Below are 16,276 nucleotides of genomic sequence, written 5' to 3' on the forward strand. Positions count from 1 at the left end.
GTTAGTAACATGTAACATAAATTACCAAATAGGAAATGAAAGTTGGAGTCCGTAGATACCAAGCATGCTGCCAATGTGATCTCAGTTAACTATACATTTGCAACTATGGAACATTAATACCAAAATAGTTCAAAAGAGAGAATTAATACATAGAATAAAGCCTATAAAAGGAAAGTCATGAGATGGGAAACTTGGATACATGTTTATACATTTCCCAAGTGGTTATATAGAGAATACGTAGGATTAAGAGAGTTTATTTGTCCTTCTCAGGAAGGGTGAGTCACTAGTCTCTACAGCATTCTTATGGATCATAAAAGTACCATATAACTGTAACAGGACACCTAGTTGTGCCTGTGTGCTAGCTACACTTGGGATGTTGGTTGCAGTTTTAGGGGGATGAGTTCAGAGAACTTTGATAGTGAGAGTGAGTTTATGGGTAATTCATTAAATACCATGAATAATTGTGTGGCTGATTGGTCCAGACGCTACAGGATTGTTACGCTGCAATAATTAGGTCGGCCGGAACCGAGAACATTTCCTATAACACTAGATATACCTGTACATCAGAACAAGAATGGCATCTACGCTAATATCTGGCCGTATCCAGATCAGATGGAGAACCTGCGTCTGGACCTGACTACAACGTAGCCCAGGAGACAATGGGCCTACAGATCCAGTTATGGCTGCATCTATAATTCAGATTTTTAATCTCCGTATCCGCTTACATATATTTATATATAATCTATTTTTAATCTCTATAATACAAATGTATAATTCAGATTTTGATCTCCATATCCATTTACATATATTATATATATATCTTCCAAGGGTTTTTTTCCCTCCTAGGACTTTTTTCCCAGTGCTAACACGCTGGGTTTTTCTCCTAGGGTTTTTTTTCCACCCCTGGGAGTCAGCCGACATTGGCTTAATGTAGCACCATCTTGTATATGTTACATATTACCACGCTTGTTTGTACAGCTTATTTTTAACCATTTCCCTTTTTTCTGTGCTTCTAATATGTAAAGCTGCTTTGAAACAATTACCAATTGTAAAAGCGCTATATAAATAAATTTGACTTGACTTGACTTGACTTGTGCACAGTGAACAGTGCCTTGTGGTGCCATCCCAAAGGGGCACAAAATCACTCTTGCAGACCTTCTATTTGTCTGTTCTCTGCTGGTGAAATGACCTACCTAGCTCTATCCAAGCAGCTAAGACTTGAGTCATTGAGCCTGGAAAGTACTGCATAATTACAATGAATTTACAGCGTAACTTTCGATAATTATAGTGTAACTATAAAGTAAGTACGTGTAAGTATAGGTGAACAATATGTAAAGTCTTGGGAATAAAGGGGTAACAACCAGGAAAATAACAAATTATTTAATTATATAATTTAAATAATAAATTAAAGTGGTGCTTGTTACACTCTTGTTCCAGGGTAAGTAATAAAAAAATACCACTGATATCACTGACTCCAAAACCTATATTTGAAAAACTACATTTCAATAAAGGCCTTTCAGAAGTTATTAGTGTCTAAAGTCCTGTAACACGTTAATGTCAATCCCAATACTTTCACCTTTTCCATCATGAATCCTGTTTTTCACATCATAAACATTGACAAAACATTAATTCCATTTTCACACTGTCACATACATAAATCTAGCATTTGACTTCCTGCTAACCTCATGTTTTGCATGTACACTGCCATTTTGGCTCCAGCTCACACATACATATGCCACATTTTAGCTCTAGATAACTCCATTAGCAAATTTACATTTAACTCAATTAAACTTTCTCAACCAATTACAATCAACATATAAAACACTTTAGAAACATTCACCAACCCTTTTCACACAAGTATTTTCTCCTATTTCACTTCACATTCACATATTTTTCCCTCATATGTCATCCGACATGTAGTATGCTACATGTTGGATGACATACATGTCGGATGACATACAACACTGTCATGTGACAAACACTGAACATTAATTCAGCACAGTTGTCCAGCTTGTTACCTTAAAAATAAATGTACTTTTTCATGTGCCCGAAGATCACGTTCATCCAGTATGGTTTTCTGGCCTTGACCCTTATGCACAGAGATAAATGTGATGTTTATAAAATGATAAACATCACATTCCAACCTATTTATGTATTCTAGATACATTATTATCCTAATTATTTAGATTTTTAGAATGCACATTATCTTCCCTTTCCCTTAATACTCACCTTTAAATGTGTTTAATAATTGTTGAATTTCAAAGCACTAAACTGAGATGTCGCCATTCAAAACATTCTACAGTTTTAAAGGGTTTGTGTGACCTGTTACACAATGTATATTTAATTTGGTCAGAATTACACAGGAAATTATCTCCAAGCAGAGATTCTGTTGATAATCAAGAAAAAAAAATCAGAGGAAAATTGAAATATGTTAGTGAAAGTGAAAGTGAAGTGACATGTGGCCAAGTATGGTGACCCATACTCGGAATTTGTGCTGTGCATTTAACCCATCCAAGTGCACACACACAGCAGTGAACACACACACACCATGAACACACACCCGGAGCAGTGGGCAGCCATTGCTGCGGCGCCCGGGGAGCAGTTGGGGGTACGGTGCCTTGCTCAAGGGTCTCACCTCAGTCATGGTATTGAGGGTGGAGAGAGAGCTGGATATTCACTCCCCTCACCAACAATCCCTGTCGGACCGGAGACTCGAACCCATGACCTTTGGGTTACAAGTCTGTTATAGAGTGTTTTATATTTCAAAACATCTGAAAATTCATTGAAAGTATAACAAATATAAATGATAATTTTTCTGTAATGGGAACTTTCAGTATGGTACTGTTGTAGTATGGACATATAAATTATGTATGATGGAACAGTGTATGATGTCAGTTCCTGAGTAAACAGTTATCTTGAGTATCACGCACGCTCCTGGCTTGTTATTGTATTTTAGTTAACGCAACAATAATAAACAAATGTTCCTACCTATATATATATATATATATAGAGAGAGAGAGAGAGAGAGAGAGAGAGAGAGAGAGAGAGAGAGAGGAAGAGCTTGCAATTATTTGTCAGACATACTCAAGTCTCTGTTGTCTTGTCACAACTGTCACCACAGACATGAGCCACAGCAGCCTTATAAATGTCAACAACACATCCTGCAAACTTTATATGTACTATAAAGCAAATATAGTGGTTCTATTTGTGTTTTAACAGGTTTTGCTTGCTATCTTTTATGGCAAGTTGACACAGACAACATGTTTCAGAGTACAATGTGCACCACCCATAAGACACCGCCTTGCCCAAACTTCTCTCCTTACTTATCTATGCACCCACCCCCCATTCCCTTCCTTCCCCCTTGACTCACTGAAAGTTCTCTAAGAATGTCTATATACCACATATATTATGTACCTTGTGAATCTATTGTTTTTCCCTTTTCATGTTTGGCATGATTTAAAATGTCTCAGTACAACTGGTAAAATGGTCTCAATTTCACTGCAGTCACTTTTATTATGAGAAAAATTGAAAAAATTGAAAACTTTTTGTGTGGTGACTCTTCAAGACAACTGTTAATCCTCTCCTCTCCCCTGAAACCAGGAGTTGGTGTAGTACATATTTCCTATCCCTTTCTTCTGGTCTGGGTATTTAAGGGAAGGTGGCAGAGCAGCCATTTCGGACATTCTTAGCCAGAAGACCCCATGCAATTCTGGGTGTCTTAAAACACTCCCACACCACTCTGTGTCCTGCTGTCAGGTATGCATTTTTTTATTCTTTGAGTCATCTTTGAGCAGTTGATGTTATGTATCTATCAATTCTGAATTGGCTTCTAATTGTTTAATTGTGTAATCAACATAATGCATTTTTACCTGACAAATAAAATGTAATACTTGATTCATTCTGGACTCTCCTGAAATCATTATTACCAGTAGATTATGAGGAGGCTGGTGCTACCACAAATCTGTGTGCAGGATAGTTCAAACTAAATGACTCATGAATGAATAGAGCAGCAGGCACGTAATTTGAAGACCTTTTGGTTTCTGTCTATCACTGACTTGGCCAGTTGTATGGAAATAGCTAAATAAAATACACTTTTTTGTACGAGTGAGCAGTACACAATTGACTAAAGAGTTATAAGCTAGCCCTGCACCCTCTGACCAAGATCAGACTGGTGAGTTTGTGTCCGTGAGATCCACATAACCTGGGGCGTGACTCTGTGTGGCATCAGGTCCCTAATGAACAAATAATTTAAATGATGGGATACCCAGAATAATCAAATATCTAAATTAATATATAACCAATAGTTATGATTATTTCCTAATAAGAAACACATTAAGACTAGAACAATCGTTCAAAATTGGAGTCAGATTCAGTGTGCAGCTAAAGTAAACTTGAAACTAAATTCTAAAGACATACACACCCATGCCGTTGGATTCCACAGTTGGGCCGACGGGTGGTGGTCCTTAAAAAACCATGTGATGTAATATGCTGGAAATCTACTCAGATGTGATCTTGATGACTTCATCAGTGGTTAAATGGGTGAATTACTACTTGGTATAAACACTGGGATTGGTTTCAAAACTGGAATATTACATAATTAGAGGCTAGGCACAAGATGTCCCATAGGATCCTTGGGGCCAACAACTATACCACCCCTGCTCCATTAGCACACACACATAAAAGGACGCATAATCATTCAAATGTTTTAATAGGTTTATTGTTATTTTCATCAAACACAGTCTGTAATACTACCTGGAATATGTTACATCCTCCAAAACTTACTGTAGTAAGCATGAGCTGTGTCAGAATGTGCTCCCTATCCCTATATCAGGGTTCCTGGAGGGCCACAGCCCTGCAGAGTTTAGCTTCATCTCTACTTAAACGCATATGATCTAGCTAAGCAAGTCCTTCAAGCTTATTTGGTAGCTACAGGTATGTGTGTTGGAGCAGGGTTGGAACTAAACTCTACAGGGCTGTGGCCCTGTAGGAATTGAGTTTTGCACCATGTCAGCCATTGGGTGTCAGAACAACTTCATTACCAACATTTGATCACTTATTTATACCAACAAATAAACACACACACACCACACCACAAGATCTGATAAATCTGACAGAGTAGTGATCCCAACTATCTCAGAAAAGCCAGTCAAGAGCTTCAGCAAGGTGTTTGACAGTTCTTAAGGTACATACAGTCTATCCAGGCCATCTGCATAGACTTGGATTGCTGGGTGTATCAGCACAACATTCTCACTATAATTCTGTGGCCCCTCATCGTATATACAGTGCCAGTTTCAACAGCTGAGATCTTGGCAGAAATTTCTCAAACGTCCCCCTGTAAAACTAGTTCTGTCCGAATAGGGCTTTAGTTTCTGCTCTAAAAAGTGCCCTGCCCACTGTCATGATGCACAAGAACATAAAAACATTAAAGGTGAAGCATGTAGTTTCTGCGACACTAGTGGTACCTAGCAGAATTACAAAACTAAAGCATATTTTGCAAACACTCCTTTCACGCATCTTACCTCCTACAAGTCAAGTGTCACAAATACAGCTCTTACAGGTGCTTAAAGGCAGAATAAAGAATGATAATAAAAGATGAGAATAAAAGAATGGGATAAAAGATGTAGGTTATTGTCAAATAAATATATGTATTGCCAAATGTATCATTGCACAATGGGGAGAACATTTAACTGTTCATGAGGAAGATTACCTGGGGCAAGAAACTTTTCTTGTGCCTGGTTGATCTGGTGCTCAGTGCTCTGTAGTGCTGGCTGGATGGCAACAGTTCAAAGAGAAAGAGACTTGGATGTGAGGGATCCAGAGTGATTTTCTGAGCCCTTATCCTCACTCTGGATGTATACAGTTCATGGAGGTTGGTCAGGGGAGTGCCATTAATCCTTTCAGCAGTCCTGAACCATCCTCTGTAGTCTTCTGATGTCTGATTTTGTAGCTGTGGTAATCCAGATAGTTACAGAAGTGCAGAAGACAGACTCAATGTCTGCAGAGTAGAACTGCATCAGCAGCTCCTGTGGCAGGTTGAGTTTCTTAAGCTGGTGAAGGAAGTTAAGTCTCTGCTGGGCCTTTTTTGCAATATGTCAAATATGATTGTCCTACTTCCAGTCCTGTGAGATGGTGGTGCCCAGGAACCTGAATGACATCATGCTGTTCATGATGGTGAGAGGGGGGAGTGCTGGGCTTTTCCTGACGTCCATAATCATCTCCACTGTTTTGAGCGGGTTCAGCTCAAGATTGTTATGACTGCACCAGACAGCCAGCTGCTCAACCTCTTGTCTGTATGTAGACTTGTCACCATTATGTATGAGGCAGATGATGTTATTGTGGTCTCCAAACTTCAGGAGCTTAACAGAAGGTATGTGACAGTGCAGTCATTGGTGTAGAGGGAGGAGAGCAGTGGGGAGAGAACACACCCTCTATCTAATTATATTTAAGTGTGAACTCGTGAACCATGGTTTGTCGATGCTGCATGTTAAATAAGACCTGGTAGGGTAAAAAGAAGGTTGTGACTGAATCTGTGAGCTCATCCAAATCATGCAGTTTCTGAAGATGCATTTATTGCATGGGAGGAGAAACCATGGATGCCTGTAGAAACGATACACACAAAGGGTTTTTGTTTAACACTAAAATGTTAAATAAAATGTTACATTTCCATCAAAAAATGTGGCATCCTTTCATTCCTAACACATTACCCAGTCCATATCAGTATAGATATCCAGCATGATATTTTTCCCCATTGAGATCTGATGTGTTTTCAAAGTGTTCCCTTAATTTTTTTTTGAGCAGTGTCAGACACACACACACACACACACACACACACACACACACACACGCACGCACACACACACACACACACACACACACACACATATTAGGCATATAGCATATACTAAACATGAAATTATTTTGATAATATTTAATTTATTATATTATTACCATAATTAGATATCTTAGCAACAAACACAGAAGAGACAAGTGTTATTTCTGCCATTTCTTCTGTAGCCCCAATTTCATTGCATATCCTTTGCTTTATGTATAAGCTTACAGTTGTATTATTAGACAAAATAGTATCAAAATAAAGTGAACCTGCAAGGTTTTGCATTCAAAGCAGATTGACCAGATTTCTCATGGTGGGATACAGGGCGGGACAGACAAGGAACCAAGGAACCCCACCCCCAAAAAAAGACAAAAATCAAAATGAAATATTTACAGACCCTGAATCAAGACATACAGCAGCTTCAGTATTCATTCCCCGTTTTAAAACCAGAATCAATAAAAGGACAAGTAACCATTTATCAGTTTACTCAACAGAAATTATAGCCATTCTGTTGCCATTTATTGGGTGGAGGAAATTCAGCCATTAAGAACAATAATGTGCTCAGACTCATATTCTGTTTAAAACGTTTAAGTGGCAAGTCTACATCCAGACAAGATATATTGTATGAGATTCTAGTCAAGTCAAGTCAAGTCAAATTTATTTATATAGCGCTTTTACAATTGGTAATTGTTTCAAAGCAGCTTTACATATTAGAAGCACAGAAAAAAAAGGGAAGTGGTTAAAACTGTACAAACAAGCGTGGTAATATGTAACATATACAAGATGGTGCTACATTAAGCCAATGTCGGCTGACTTCCAGGGGTGGAAAAAAACCCCTAGGAGAAAAACCCAGCGTGCTAACACTGGGAAAAAAGTCCTAGGAGGGAAAAAACCCCTTGGAAGATATATATATGTAAATGTATATGGAGATCAAAATCTGAATTGTACATTTTTATTATAGAGATTAAAAATCGATTATATATAAATATATGTAAGCGGATACGGGGATCCTGGGCTACGTTGTAGGCAGGTCCAGACGCAGGTTCTCCATCTGATCTGGATACGGCCTGGATCCAGCACCCGGCAAACCTCAGGATAAGCAGAGAGACAGATATTAGCGTAGATGCCATTCTTGTTCTGATGTACAGGTATATCTAGTGTTATAGGAAATGTTCTCGGTTCCGGCCGACCTAATTATTGCAGCGTAACAATCCTTTAACGGATTTGAAAAATGTTAATGTATTGATAATGTGTTATGTGTATGCAAGAGCAAAGAGATGTGTTTTTAGTCTAGATTTAAACTGACAGAGTGTGTCTGCTTCCCGAACAATGCTAGGAAGATTGTTCCAGAGTTTAGGTGCTAAATAGGAAAAGGATCTGCCGCCTTCAGTTGATTTTGATATTCTGGGTATTATCAACTGGCCTAAATTCTGAGATCGCAATAAACGTGAAGGACTATAATGCATTAAGAGCTCACTTAGGTACTGGGGTGCTAAACCATTTAGAGCTTTATAAGTAAGTAGCAAGATTTTAAAATCTATACGATGTTTAATAGGGAGCCAATGTAATGTTGACAGAACTGGGCTAATATGGTCATACTTTCTGGTTCTAGTAAGAACTCTAGCTGCCGCATTTTGAACCAACTGTAGTTTGTTTAAAAGCCGAGCAGAACAACCACCCAGTAGAGCGTTACAATAATCTAGTCTTGAGGTCATGAATGCATGAACCAACTGTTCCGCATTTGTCATTGAGAGCATATGTCGTAATTTAGATATATTTTTAGATGGAAGAAGGCGGTTTTACAGATACTAGAAACATGACTTTCAAATGAAAGATTGGTATCAAAGAGCACACCCAGATTCCTAACTGAGGACGAAGATTTAATGGAGCACCCGTCAAGTGTTAGAGAGTATTCAAGGTTTTTTCGTGAGGAAGTTTTTGGTCCAAAGATTAGGAAATCAGTTTTTTCTGAATTTACAAAGCATATTCAGAGTTCTCCAGTATAGGTTAACCATATTATTCTTATGGGTAGCGACACATGTTGGGATAGAGAAATGAGAACATTAAATCACACAAATGTAGACATACTGTAAATGTATCATTGAATAAAGCAGAAGTTAAATGAATAATAAGAGGGGCTATGATTAGGAAATGGCTAGATATTTAGGATGAGGAGTTCAAAAAATTGTTGGAACTGGAAGAAAAAAAATTGGAAGTAGGAAGGAGGATACAATAATACCTGGTGACTGCTCTAAATCATGAACTATTTACTACTGCCAAACGTGAATCTGGTAATTGTAATGTGTAGTTACAATTACCAGATTCATGTGTTATTAAAATCTGTAGCATACAATAGAAAAGTTTAAATGGTCCAATAAAGCCTTCTGGAAATAGAAAATGTGACACTTAAAACGATATTGAATAATGGCCCAAATCACTTCAAAGTTTTTTATGCACTCATAAGATATTTGAGAGCAATAGGTATAATAAAAATATTTTTGTTTCTCCTATCTGTTACAATTGCTGGTTAGGAGCATAAACACGCACGATGAGTATAGAAGTACAACTTTCTATAATAATTCTACAAGGAGAGTAATCCATAAACAGGCACAACAGGGAGACAACCAAACAACACATGAACGGTACTGGACAACACCTGACTGAAAACACAAGGCTTATATACATAGGAACACAAGGGGGTGATTGGACACAGCTGAATGTGATGATTGAGGTGATCAGTTACCATGGTGAATGACTAGTGACGGGAAATAGAACAACAACACGTCCTAAACAGAGTGCACATGTGACACTATCCAGTATGCTCCACACTCCAGTCCAGTTGGTGGCGTAAAGTAGGTTTGCCAACTGACATTAAATGTAAAAGAAGAACAACTAGGAACAGTGCAAAACCAACTCAAGTCCAACTCAAACAAAGAACTAAGATCAGACATGACAGGAGTCTAGTGTGTGGCAGTCTTTAATGGTCCTTCACAAGAAACATTTGTGTGCGTATAAAAAACATTTGCATGTATACGAGAAACTATTAAATGTGCACAGGAATTTTTTGCTTGCTCGTTTGTTAACAATTTCCAGTTTATGTATACCATAGCATATTTTTTTGTGTGTCACTGCTATTTAACTATCACTTTCTTTAGGGCAGTAATCCATATTTTAAAGCCTTGTGTCGACATTAATGAATTTAGCTCAATGGCAGCTGTGAAACTGCACTGCAAAATGGGCTGATGGTGCAACAGCTGACTCAGTGTGCATGGTCATATGCTAAGTTTAATGGTTCAAAAATATTTATATTGTCCCAACTTTAACAGCCAAAAATATATATATATTTGTACAGTAAAATAATTTTCTTCATTCAGTTTTAACAGCACTTAATGTGCAGAAACATAGACAGAAACATACAAAAAGGCCTTTAGAAATAAAGACGAGACTCATGCTTCAAAAAAAAAAAAAAAAAGACAAACTAATATGTAGTTGGATTCAGCCTTGTACTAGATGAACTGCTTTAAGCTCCAAAATTTTAGTAATTTTTATCAGCCCAATTCACAGCCATATTGTGCCATCAGCCCATTTCACAGCTGTCACAGAGGATCATTACAGCTGGCATAAGGCCATGAATTGGAAGTATGCTGGACACTTGAACTTAGAAAATAACACAACGCTCACAGCCATATTAATCCATCAGCCCATTTCACGGTGTGGTTTCCCAGCCATCACAGAGGATGTGTTAAAGTGGACATAAGGCCTTGATATTAGTACTGAGACTGCTCTCATTAGAGTTACAAATGATTTGCTCTTATCAGATCGTGCTTGTATCGCTTAGTGTTACTGGATCTTAGTGCTGCATTTGACACTATTGACCACAACATTCTTTTGAGTAGACTCGAAAATTATGTTGGCATTAGTGGAATTGCATTGGCATGGTTCAAATCATAGTTATCTGAGCGTTATCAGTTTGTAGTAGTAAACGAAGAGATGTTGTTGTCTTCGTTGTCAGCTAGGAACCTGGGTGTGCTCTGTGAAACCACATTCTTCCATCTTAAAAATACATCTAAACTACAACATATGCTCTCAATGAAGAATGAAGAAACAGTTAGTTCATGCGTTCATGACCTCAAGGTTAGATTACTGTAATAATCTAAAATCTAGACTAAAAACACATAATTCATTATCAGTTTATATTTTCACATCCATTAAAGGATTTGTTAGGCTGTATAAATTAGGTCAGCCGGAACCGGGAACACTTCCTATAACACCAGATGTACTCGTTACATCAGAAGAAGAATGGCATCTACGCTAATATTAGTCTCTCTGTTTATCCCGAGGTTTACTGTAATCAGTCGGATCCGGGCCGTATCCAGATCAGATGGACGACCTGCACCTAGACACGCCCACAACGCAGCCCTGGAGTGTCAGCTGAGATTGTGTATCAAATTCATGAGGTGCATTCTGGGACACATTTGAAATTGTAGGAGCATTTATAGTGCTTTTCTCACTTCAATTTGAAAAATACAATTTAGATTCAAGTTTTCATGTTTAAACATTAGGGTGTTTGAAAAGAATATTCTAGAAAGATATGTGACAGATTTTGTTTGTGTTATCTAATAATGACAATAAAAATGATTGTGTGTGATATATACAGTATACTATATGAACTCAAATGCAATGTGCTTCAGTTCTAGATATGAGTCTTAAAATGTGTGTGTATTAAGTGCGTGACTCATATCAGATTTCTGTCCTCCAAGGAAGCAAACATAATGCAGAACAGGTCATTCAGGTTTGAAAGATTTAAAACCTACAAAACTCAAAGTGCATTCAAAAAAAATATTCAGACCTTTTCAACTGCATGAAATTTCAATTCCAGTTAATTTCTCTAGATCACCTTTGAGATATTTTACACTTGGAGTCCATCTGTGACAAATTAAACTGATCGGACATTGTTTATAAAGGCACATACCTGTCTATATAAGGTCATACAGCTGAAAATGCAATATCTGAGCAAAAACTAAGCCATGAGGTCAAAGGAACTGCCTACAGAAACAAGATTGTGTTTATGCACAGATGTGAAGAAGACTGCAAAATATTCTGCTGCATTTAAGGTTCACAAGAGCACAGTGGCCTCTATAATGCTTAAATGGTCATTTGGACAAACTGTGCAATCGAGAGAGGGATATGACACTATCTTTATAGAGTAGGGCTGCATGATTAAAGGGACAGTTTGTCCAAAAATGAAAACATTCGGTCATCACTTACTTCCCATTTTGTCGTTCCAAAATTGTATAACTAATTTTCTTCTGTGAAACACAAAAGAAGATATTTTGAAAAATGTGTTTTTAGTACATACAATAGAAGTCAATGGTAACCAAAATAGTTAGGTTACCAACATTCCTCATGTAGACCACTCAATAGTATTATACTTTATTTGTCATTAATTATTTTTATGTTTTGTGTATTTGTGTGTATTTTTATTTTTCAAATGCATCTAATGTAAAAGATTTATGTTGTATTGTTATGTTATATTATAATACTGGTTTAATTTACTCAATATATAATCAGATATCATCTGCTGCAAAAACTAATTTCCGGTAGGCAGCACGCACCCACAATAAAAATAATTATATTATATTATCTTATGTTATATTATATTATATTATATTATATTATATTATATTATATTATATTATATTATATTATATTATATTATATTATATTATATTATATTATATTATATTATAAAAGGACTGTGGCTCTCCAGGACCTGCGGTCGTCAGCCCTGCACTATATGATTGGACTGCGGGTATCACATCAAAGGCAGTCTGATCGAGAATCGTAAATATTTAAGATCTCAATAGAGAGCAATTAAATAATCATAATGACACCACACAATAATGGAGTTTTTGGACAAAAATTGTTTGTAACAAGCCTCAAATCAGGCCACACCCAGCCTTAGCTGACCACTTGTGATCGAATCACTGAAAACGTATCTTAATACCAGGTGGAAATGGGACTTCTCTCGCTCGATTTCCGGGGTATTGTGAATCATTTTCATCCGTCAGGGGGCTGCTTTCAATATGCGGGAGACTTTATAATTTATGTGAGGATTCTCAATAAAGTTGATGTTTTGATAATTTGATGTTGAACTTTGAGTTTTGGAGGGATAATCCACAGCTAGCTGTGCACTAAATGATTTTAATTCAAAACGTGGAGGCAAAAACCACCCAACGTGAAGTGGAGTGTATTCAAATCATTTAATTTTCAGCTAGCCATGGATTATCCTGGTTATACCATGGTAATTTGCCAGAATTGGCAAGTTAAAGCTTTTATTGATGTTTTCAGCGCGACATTTTAATTTTGGTTATTTTCGTCAAAGTCTTCATACAACGCTGCAAAGTCATGGGGCAGTATTGATAACAAGTTTATGTGGGGACAGCTGGAATTGCATCACGGGGCAATATGATTAAAAAAATGATCAAGCAGGTGATCGAAGTAAGGGATCAAGTGTTTATTAGACGGGATCCAGCAGCTCACTTTGGACTGTGTGTTGAATATTTTAGGCCTGCTTTTGCAGCCGAAAGTTAAGCGCACTGTGAAATAGAATTTGTTAAACCATTGTACTAAATCTGGGTGTATGGGCATCACTTTAAACGCTTTAAACGTGTTGCTGATTTTGGCAAGCCACATGCCATGGCCAATGCTTTGGATCATTGTTATAGCTTGGTTGACATTATGAATGGAGAGAATATTCTTTGAGTGGAATGAGGCTGTTAGTGCCCAGAAACTGGAACTCATGTGGGGCTGAGAGATCAATCATGTGTTTTCCCCCCCAAGAATTTCCTGGTTGCCACTCCAATAGGCCTGATCTGAAACGTTTTGAAAGGCGGACAATCATATGGGCCAATCATAAAGCCTGATTCTTGAGCGGGCATCAGCACCACCACAGTAATTATAGGCAGGGGTGCACATAACTTTTTTGGTCTGGTTCTCAAGGGAGTACCTGGAGATTTTGCTTGGTACTCACACTTTACACGACACATCCTAAAAGCTGTCCTAATCACTTTCCTCCTGACTGCTCTCCTCACTATCTTCTTTTCTCTCGTACATGGTAGATGATGATAATGACTTTTTTTTTTTTTTTACTAACATTAATGACAGCAAAGGCTGCTGCCACTTTAAGAAGGAAAGCACGGACCAAATAACTGACACACATCCGGTTTCTTTCTCAACACTTCACTTATGACATAACCGAGAGAATACTTGCCGAGACAGGCATTTTGACATAATGTTGTGTGTATGTTTCCTTTCAAGCGCAAGTAAACACGAAAGCGGAATTAATTCGGTGTTCGAGCGCTGTCTGACTCTCATCATGCGCGCGTTTCGGGGGGCTGTGCGCACAGATTACAGTTCGCGAGTCCCGATTTTTGCCTCTTCTTCCGCTTTTAAAGTCATTTGAATGTGTTAATTGGCGAGACAAAACACGTCCAAATTACAAACTTTCACTCTATGATGGTTAAATATAGCAGTTAATCCGTGAATCACATGCGTGCCGAACCGTTGGACCTTATCCGTATGGATCACGGATTAACTGCGATCCGTTGCACACCTAATAATTAAAGAACACACATATTATGATGATTGCTATCTTACCAGAGATGGAGAAAAATCCTACTCCAATAAGTAAACGTATCCCTGTGAACCGGTACTCAAAAGCGCTTCCCTCCATGTTTTCTGGTACGCATAGTTCATTTTTACCGCGCATGCGTACCTGCGTACCTCTTATGTGCACCCCTGATTATAGGCAACAGTACTGGCTAGTAAACTTCATCCTGTTGATATTGTTGCAAACCTATCTGCCTGATGAAAATTAACTACTCTATCCCTGGCATAATAATTAGTTATCATAATTAGAAATGAAGGCATGGCACAGAATGTAGCTCATGGATTTTGTCTGGCTGGAATCTGAACGTGCTGGGATTCCTGGATTGATCCGTGAACAAGATTGTGTTAACGATCGGCACACTACGCAGGAGATGTTGCAGCAGCCTGGGAAAACTCTGTTGTGCAGATCAGTGTTCAGAGTGCTCAAGTAAGGGCACTGATTCCACTGGGCTTTGCGGACAGTGCATTTGGCAGAGAACAGTTTGTGGTATGTATAGAAGCGTCTGACACCATAAGAGTGCAATTAATGACATAATCATTTAGCTCCAGCCACCTATGGGGAAATGCTAAACATAACATTTCAGTTTAGTGTCTGAAAGTGATGCAGAATTATGCTAGGGATAGCACACATGAGAAGCTTGATGTTGGGCTTTTTAGGGTGTCTGAAATATCTCTGTAGTCTATCTGGGGGTTAGACTCGCTGGAGGGAAATAAGGATGGTAGTGAGGAGAGATCTGTGTCTGCACCTGTGCTGATGTTGTTGTAGACTGGTGGTGGCTCCATGGCAGTGGCGTTTGGTGGAACGGACAGGGACGCTGCTGTAGGTAGAGAGAAGGGAGAGTGAGTCTGTAACAGAGTGTTTGGAGGAAAAGGGCCATAGCCATTTGCTCCCTCAGGCTTGGGTTTGTCCCTGGGACAGGGTAGCCTGACCACGTCAGACTTCCTACGTCCGCTCAATTTCATTTCGCTTCTGTACTCAGTCTGATACAACGTCAGTGCTTTCTGTTTGCCACCGGTCTGGAAACAGCCGGGCCAATCAACGAACAGAGGGCGGGCTGAGAGCCGTGACGTAGATGCTAAGCGCCGAGTTTTACAATGTAGGTTAGAGAAATCGAAAACCGAAACGACAGCGGAAATGGGAAACGAGACACGGGATGCAATTCGCTCTGTAATGGAGAACATTCAACTCTTTTTCAAACTGAAGCCAGAACAAGAAGAGTGTTTGATAAACATTTGTTTTATCATGTGTTTACAACAGGTTTACAGTGGAAGTTCAATCATAGATTTGAGTTCGATGCATGATGTCTGTGCTTCAATGCGGCTGTACAGGCACATAACATACGTCATAACTAAATGTATCTGATTGGCTTACGGGTAACTAATGATTTTAAACTTCAGACAAGCGCCCCCTAGCGAGAGAGAAAACGCTTCTCTATTATGCCATTCCAGACTCTGTCTACGAAGCAAAGTGAAGTAGCAGAGTCTGGTATTACCAGGCTAGGGACGGGGAGGGTTGCAGCATAGAAATTAGATGTGAAAGTAGAATGGGTAAAAATCGACATGGGAGCATTTACCGCTCACACTAGGATTGAGGGTCCCATAAAGGAGGATTAGGGATAGTTTTTTGAAAAAGGGCTGAGCCAGGGGGGGAGTGGGGAATGGGAACTGGTCTGGAAAGAATTGGAGCTGTGAGCCTGCAGTGGCTTGACAATAGAGGAAGGCAGAAGAGGCCGGTCTGTACCTGGATACAGGTTTGGTTGTGCACCTGATTGGATG

This window comes from Chanodichthys erythropterus, chromosome 1 (genome assembly GCF_024489055.1).
Source record: "Chanodichthys erythropterus isolate Z2021 chromosome 1, ASM2448905v1, whole genome shotgun sequence".
Taxonomy (NCBI): domain Eukaryota; kingdom Metazoa; phylum Chordata; class Actinopteri; order Cypriniformes; family Xenocyprididae; genus Chanodichthys; species Chanodichthys erythropterus.